The sequence below is a fragment of the Nannospalax galili genome, unplaced genomic scaffold, assembly GCF_000622305.1.
Source record: "Nannospalax galili isolate Female #2095 unplaced genomic scaffold, S.galili_v1.0 scaffold285, whole genome shotgun sequence".
Taxonomy (NCBI): Eukaryota; Metazoa; Chordata; class Mammalia; order Rodentia; family Spalacidae; genus Nannospalax; species Nannospalax galili.
In genome coordinates this window covers 4,644,341-4,652,780 of record NW_008355157.1, presented here as the reverse complement: position 1 = coordinate 4,652,780, position 8,440 = coordinate 4,644,341, and the positions used below count along the sequence as shown (strand labels likewise).

Here is an 8,440-nt window from a genome sequence, read left to right as displayed (position 1 = left end):
CAGAGGACCCAGGTTTAGGTTCCCAGCACCCACAATGGTACCTAACAATTACATCCCTAACTCCAGTTCCAAGGGAATCTGATGCTCTCTTCTGAGCTCTGTGGGCATTGCATGACACAGAGTACTTTCATATGGCAATAAATAAATAAAATAAAAATAATAAACAAAAAAACAAAAACTAAAAAAATTAAAAGGTTTTCTTTAAATATAAGCTCCTTTGAGTTGGAGAGATGTCTCAGCAGTTAAAAGCAATGACTGCTCTTATAGCTGGGCATGGTAGCACACACCTTTAATCCTAGCACTTGGGAGGCAGGGGCAGGTGAATCTCTGTGAGTTCGAGGCCTGTCTGGTCTACATAGGGAATTCCAGGCCAGCTGGGACTACAGGGAGACCCTGACTCAAATAAACCAAAAAAAAAAAAAAAAAAAAAAGCAATGACTGCTCTATTTTAGAGGACCCAGGTTCAGTTCCCAGCACCCACCCCTAACAACCGCCCCTAAAACTCCAGTTCCAGAGAATCTGACGTCCTCTTCTGGCCTCCGTGGGCATTGTACACACAAGTAGTGTACTTACATACTGCAGCCAAAACACTCGTACACATAAAAGTAAAAATTTTTAAAAATAAAATGTAAGTGCCCTTGAAGGCTGGAATTTGCATTTGTATATAAATTTTGTGTACTGTTCCTAGTTCAATGTCACCACAGTCAGTAAAAATAAAAATGAGATTAAAAAAATACAGTAGTGGACCACAGTTATTAACACTTTTCAAATTAAAAAATGTGCTACCCAAAACAGCTGCATAGAAAAATCTTAATATAGAAATACCACTTCTGGGAACTCATCCTCAGGATGTAAACATGTATGAATTCCAAAAATAGTCACTGCCAAGCAACTTATAAAAATTGGAAACACTGCCGGGTGTGGTGGCGCACGCCTTTAATCCCAGCACTTGGGAGGCAGAGGCAGGTGGATCTTTGTGAGTTCGAGGCCAGCCTGGTCTACATAGTGAGTTCCAGGACAGCTGGGGCTACAAGGAGACCCTGTCTCAAAAAAGACAAAAAAAAAAAAAAATTGGAAACGGGCTGAAGAGATGGCTCAGTGGTTAAGAGCACTGGCTACTCTTGCAAAGGACCCAGGTTTAGTTTCTAGCACCTACATGGTGGCTTTCAACATCCATAACTCCAGTACCAGGGGATCCAAACACTCTCTTTTGACCTCTGTGGGCATTGAACAGCATGGGTATACTTACATACATGCAGGCAATATGCTCATACACATAAAATGAAAATAATAAAAATATATATATTAAAAATTGGAAACAGCCAGGCATGGTGGCACATACCTTTAATCCCAGCACTCGGGAGGCAGAGGCAGATGGATCTCTGTGAGTTCAAGGCTAGCCTGGTCTACATAGTGAGTTCCAGGACAGCCTGGGGCTACAGGGAGACCCTGTCTCAAAAAGACTAAAAAAAAAATAAAAAAAATGGAAACAATTTGGGGGCTGGAGAGATGGCTCATCGGTTAAGAACACTGACTGTTCTTGCAGAAGACCCGGGTTTGAATACCAGCCTTCACATGGCAGCTAACAACTGTCTGTAATTCCAGTTCCAGGGGATCCGACAGCCTCTTCTGTCCTCTTCTGTCCTCTTCTGTCCTCTTCGGGCATTGCATGACAAAGGTACACTCACATGCAGGCAATACACTCATATACATAAAATAAAAATAATAAAATATTTTTTAAAAGCTACAAGGAGATGGTGCTTGGGGTCAAACTCAGGGCCTTCACACTAGGCAGGTGCTCTGCCACTGAGCTATACCTCCAGCACAGGTTTTCTCTTGGCTCATCTTTGGTAGCATATTTGATTTTATTACAAGGAAAAAAGGGAAAGTTGCACAGCACAAACCTCTCAGCCTATGGTTTCAGAGCTTGGGGGGGGGGGTCCCAGGTTCCCTTTCTCCCACCTGTTCCTCACCACACCTATGCTCCACCCCCTAAGCCACACAAGAAGGCTGTCTCGGTGTTCACAGAGGCCTCTGCAGGCCCAGTTTGGCAAGTTCAGGTTTCAGTGGAAACTCTTAATGTTTCCATTGTGGGAAAGTCTGCTTAATTAAGTGTGGCTTCTGTGTTGTTTGGACAGAGCCTCTGGCCTGGTGGATTTTTTTTCTTCTCTTTGTGTTAGAAGTCAAGACAGAAGGGTTTAGAGGAAGAGCAGAGGGCAGGCCTTGTAGTGCACATCTGAAGGGCAGGCCTTCTGCCAATAGACAGGCTGTGGGCTGGCCTCAAGGCCAGTGAGAAGTGTGCTTGCTCTAACAGCTACATGTGTTCCCAGGTGAGGCAGTAACATTGTGTACCCAAGTGCCGCAGGTAGTGGTTACACAATCACATACTTCTCCCAATTCTTACCAACTTTTTTTTTTAACAGCATCTCTCTATATAGTCCAGGCTTGCCTAGAGCTGTTGATGCTCTTTCAGATTCCTGGGTGCTGGGATTACAGCATGCGCCACCACAATGGCATGACATACTCTCTGACTGTGCCAAGGGCTGGGGTATGGTCGAGAACAAAGCAGACAGCAAAGGCCCTTCTCCAGGGACTTAAGATGGGGTGCACAGAGGACAGGCAGCTGAGGAAACCAACAGTTAAACAAGGTGATGCCAGAAAATGGCAGGTGCAAAGGGAAAGTTCCAACAGTAAGATGACAGGTGGTGGCCAGAGGGCACAAGTCTAGACAAGTGACAGTGGAACTCAGACCTGACTGAACATCTTCTGTGGCTTACATGTGGTTTGAGTGTCCCCAGGGGTCCAAGGTGGTTTAGTCCCCAGAGAGGCAGGATTGGTAGGAGTGGATCCTTTCAGAGGTGGGGCCTAGAAGGAGGTCCCTGGATCACTGGGGTCACTCATTCACTTTCCTATAACCCTTTGATGGTTCTCTGGAGAAGATGGTAATGAAAGGAGCAAGCCTGGCTCTGGCCCTTCCCACTCTCTGCATTCTGGTTCCAGATGTGACCACTACATATGCCTCACCATGAGGTGATGCCACACACTGTCCTCACCAGAGGCTAAGTCAATAGAGCTGCCCCATTCTTGACCTTTGAACCTCTACATTCTGAGCTGAATAAGCCACTTTCTTCATAAGTAGCCTGCCTCAGGTATTTCATTATAGTGCTAGAAATCATTCCATCATGAACATCTCTGGAGAATGGGGTTCCAGATGGACAATAGCCAGGGGCAGACTTGTGTGGGAATGAATTTGCCATTTTTAGGAAAAGCAGAAAGTTTGGAAACCTGACCTCAAATTCAGGAAACTAAGGAAGAAGAAGCATCACAGGTTCAAGGCCACCCTGGGCTACATAGTGAGGTCAATCTGGGCTACAGAGTAGGACCCTGTTTTTCTTTTTTTTTTTAAGTATTAAATTCTCAAAGAATAAATTTAAAATATTATATTTTAAAAATGAGGTCCCGCCAGGCATGGTGGTACATGCCTTTAATTCTAACACTTGGGAGGCAAAGGCAAGAGGAGCTCTGTGAGTTTGAGGCCAACCTAGGCTATATAGCAAGTTCTAAGCCAGCCAGGGCTGCATAGTGAGACCTTGTCTCAAACAAATACAACAAAATGAGGTCCTGGGGCTGGAGAGATGGCTCAGTGGTTCAGAGTATTTGCTGTTGTCACAGAGGACCCAGGTTCAGTTCCCAGCACCCACATGTCAGGATACAACATCTATAATTCCAGTTCCAGGGGATCCAGCATCCTCCTCTGGCCTCTGTGGATACTGCATGCACATGGTGCACTTACATACATGCAGGCAAAACACTCATACACATTTTAAAAAAACACCCTCAAAAGTCAGCATTTCCAGTTGTGCACTGGACTCCTCCATCTCTGGTACCACAGACTTCCCTGGGTGAGGCTCTCTAAAAGAAAAGGCTCTTCAAGGTGGAGATGCATCTTGGGCCAATCATCCTCAAGGGCAGCCCAATCACAGCAAAGATTTTTAGGCAACTGGTCAGCTTCAGAGTTTCCTAAGAAGAGCTTTTGGCAGAACATGACTACAAAGATACAGCCAATGCTCTTCCCAAGTCCATAGGTGCTGCGGTTAGAGACTGCAGAAGGACTTCTGGAATGTGGCTTAGATGTAACAGTCACAGGTATAACAGCCATTGAGTAGCTGTGGAGTCTGGCCGGGCCAAAGACAACCAGCTTGACTGTCCCACCACCTATTACCAGAATGTTCTCTGGCTTCAGTTCCTGGTGACAGATGCAGTTGGTGTGGAGGAAATCTAAGCTTCTTAGAACTGGCATATCAGATCCTTGCTGGTCTCAGCTGGCAAGCTTGGAGGGTGTCTTTTCCTTGGGTCAGGGTCTACAGGCTTTAACACTAGTGTCACTTTGGTCTCCAGCAGTTCAGGAAGTGGCTCAGATGTCCACAAGCCAGACAACACTGGGATGCTCAAAAGCTTCCAGTGCCTCAGGAACTGTGCTGATGGCAAGGCCTCTCTGACTTCTCCCCCACTGGGGACATTCATATTCTTGAGGGCCACAAAGTGGCCACAGTGGAGACCACATGTCTTGTACAATGAGCCGTAGGCACTGACACCAATTTTAGTCACTGGTTTGTATTATGAGGTAGGCATTCTCAAATCAGAGACCATCATGTCTAGCTAGGAGCTAGCTAGGAATGGCTCATTGTCAGGGCCTGAGACCCAGTTCCTATGGTACCATATACCCAAGCTTGGTCTTGAGCTGACCACAGACACAAGCCACAAGCTAGACAGGCTCCCTTACCCCCATACTCACCATATGACCAGCTGCCAAAGAGGCATGGGAAACCAGGAGAGCACGATGAAGGCCTGGCATTTTTGGACATGTGTCAAACTCTATTTTTATAAAATGTATGAATTCATAAACTGCAAGGTAGCTATAAATGTGGAGTTTCACCACATACTCTCATTTTTGTAACTTTTTTCTCTTGAGACAAGGTCTCACTATGTAGTACTGGCTGGCCTAGAACTCAGTATGTAGGCCAGGCTGGCCCTGAACTCACAGTGATCTGCCTGCCTCTGCCTCCCCAGTGCTAAGATGAAATGTGTACACCACCACACTCAAATCTCTTTGTTTTTTTTTTTTTGTTGTTGTTGTTTTGTTTGTTTTTTTGAGGAAGGGTCTCATGTAGCTCAGGCTAGTCTTAAACTGGTTGTAGCTGAGGATCACCTTGAACTCCTGATCTGCCTGTCTCACTCCCAAGTGCTGGGAATACAGGCGTACACCACCACACACAGCTCTCTGTAACATCATTGCTTCATCCAGCTCAGCTACAGGTTTTCTCTGACGTTAGCTAAGTCACTTTGCCTCTGTGGGTTTCAATCATTTTGTCAAACAGCAAAAAAGATGTATCCATCCTCTTCAGTCCCCTACAGGATTGCTCAAGGGAATTAAAATAGCAAATAAGAAGCAGGCTGCAAACCTAGTAGGCAGGAAGAATGGGAAAGGGGTGTCAGGAATGTTTACGTCTGAAGCCTTCTGCCTCTCCCACTCGCCTGCTCTCTGTTCTCTAAATTCCATCTCAAACATTCAGAGGATACAAGGCGTGGTGCTTCACTGATGTGCACTGAGGGCGACTTCACTCTGATGTCTCTTCTTCCAGAGGTGTATCTGATGAAGACATGTAGTCTAAATGGCTGAATTTTAGGGTTAGTGAGCAGGATAAGGAGACCACTGGAGGAAATGTGGTCTCTCTAGATGCCAAAGTGACAGGGTGTCAGGTGTGTTGTGAAGAGTGTCAAATTAGTCTTTGAATAATGAGGCCCTTGTCTGGGGATCTCAGTTACCAGCTCCAAGTATGTCCACTCTCGAGGTCATCCTGATTTCAATTTCTTGAGCATGTAGTAACATGGAGTGATGAATGATTGCCCTCATCTGCTTTCTTGTGTTTGGAAGATTTGGTAAACCAATGTATATGAAAAACCTTTGAAAATGGTGAGATTTTGTGGAACTCCAAGGGGCTAGTGCTGTAGACTTCAGCCCTGGACCATGTGGGCTGCACACATACACACATGAGACATGTACACCTATGGAATGTGTACATAGGGATGCACATACATATGGGATGCACACACAGGGGTTGTGTGTTCAGTGTAGTATGCACACACAGGGGATGATAGGGAATCCCTACCATGCACAGGGGATGCATTGCACACAGGATGCATGCACATGCAGAATGTACATACACAGGATGCACACATGTACAGGATGTACACATATGACACTTGCTGGCTAAGGATGAAGGGAAGGGCTCCCTCTCTCTGGCCCTACACAGAGCCCGAGAATTGGCTTTAGACACAATGTGGTATACCAGGCTCCAGTCCCCCTCCCCTGTCTAGCATCTTAGCTTTGTTGCCGGGGTGTTGGGCCCTTCTACTAGTTCTGGCCAATGAAATATGACAGGTGTAGGCAAGATGGCTCAGAGGATTATGGGACCTCCCTCAGAGCCTGAAAACTAGAGTTCAATTCCCAGGACTAACATGGTGGAAGGAGAGAATACCAGAAGTTGTCCTCTGACCTCCACATAGGTGCCATGGTTATGTACCCCTCCACAATAATAAAACATTAAAAAAAGAAATGAAATGATAGGAATTTCACCTCCAAGTGGAGTGAAATGTCCGTATATGACTATCTAGCCTCTTTCTTCCCATTACAGCAATTTAGAGGCTCTTGGTGGACAGGGGTGCCAAATGTTAGACAAAGTAGCCTGGATTGCTGTCTCAGCAACTGTGTGAAAGGGAAAAACACACTAGTGTGGGACTCTTTGTTACTATACAGCACAGTTTAGCCTATATTGCCTAATACAACCTGAGTCTTAGTTTGCTCCTCTCTTAAATAATAACACCTATTCACATGGTTTGTAGTGAAGATTTAATGAGATAATGTATACCAAGTTCAATGGAGCCAAACTCACCAATTGTCAGATTCTTAATCTTGCCTTGCCTGGTAAAGGCAGATAAGCCCACCTGACCAGACCTCGCATAGGCCTCTGGAACACAGCAGGAGGTCAACAGTTCCTCACCAAAGCAGACACGCAATCTCTATTATTCTGCAGGGATTAGAGTTCCGTCTCTCTCCAGACTTCCCATTTTGTTTCATTGTAACTCCTGGGGCAGTAATTTGGGACTGTTGAGAGATGTGCTCTGATAGCCACTGACATCCATTTTCCATTTGCAGTAAGTGTGGCAACTCCACCTTCCCCACTCACCCCCCTCTACCCCCATCAACTGGCCTGCTGGGGGTGGCCTGGGTGGGGGCGAGAGCCTTCCCACCCTGTTCATCATGAACTGACCCCTTAGTGCCAAGAGCATAAAAGAACCATCTGGGAATGTCAGCATTCCAGGCTGTAGAACCTCACCTAGCACCTGCCTTGACACCAGCAGAAATAAATCAAAATAAAACTCTGAGCTGTGAGTGCCTTTGTTTGTGTTTTGTAAGTAAAGTTGAATGACACAGTGATGATGCTGGAAGAACCCCATGAATCCAGGGGAGGGGATGGTAGGGGAGGGGAGGAGAAGGGAGCAGAGTGGGGAGGGAGGAAGGGAGGAAGGAAGGAAGGAAGGAAGGAGAAAGGGGGGAGGGAGGGGGAGGGGAGAAGGGAAGGAAAGACAGGAAAGAAGGAAGGAAGGGGAAGGGGAGGGAGAGGAGGGAAGGGAATAGGGGAGGGGAGGGAAGAGAAGGGAAGGAGGGAAAGAGGGAAGGGATGGGAAGGAGGGAAGCCAGGCAGCCAGCCAGTCAGCTTATAGAAAAACACCTTTTTCTGGTTCCTAGTGGTCTGGTTTGTCTGAGATGTGGCTCTGCTTGGGATTTCCTGCAATGGGCTTATCCTCTTAGCTGACTGAGGAAAGCAACTTCTTGAGTCTCAAGGAGGAACTAGAGCGGTGAAGCAGCTTTAGAGGCACTGCATGATGGCACATAGGAGTCCGGCAGTTTGAGACCATGCTCAGCAACACAGAGAGACCCTGTCTCAACATAAGACAAAATACAAAAAAGACCCCTTGGTAGTTACAGGGTCATTGCAGTCTTTCCAGAGCCAGTGATGACTGTTCACCTGGACACCTGCCCCACCAACATGTACACACACACACACACACACACACACACACACACAGAGTTATGGAGAGGGTGAGAGCATCTGGAGAGGTCTTATCCTTAAAGACTTAAATGCATTCAAATTCATTATCAAAATGTAGTCCAACTGTGGCAGGGCTTGGTCCTTACCCACAGCATCTTCCACTAACAATTAATGAGCTATCCCAGACAGTTCCAGAAAATGGGTTCCATTCTACACTTCATTTTATGAGAAACACATGACTCCTTACTCTGAGATAGCAAGCACCTCCAGAAATCCATCTCTGCCCCTGCTTTATTCCAAAGCAAACACTTCCTTGGCTTTTTAAA

At 46.2% G+C, this 8,440-nt stretch overlaps 1 pseudogene; it reads right to left on the bottom strand.

Annotated features, from left to right (window-relative positions):
• Nucleotides 1-3,812: 3,812 nt before the first annotated feature.
• Nucleotides 3,813-4,632, bottom strand: LOC103749313 (annotated as a pseudogene).
• Nucleotides 4,633-8,440: the final 3,808 nt, after the last annotated feature.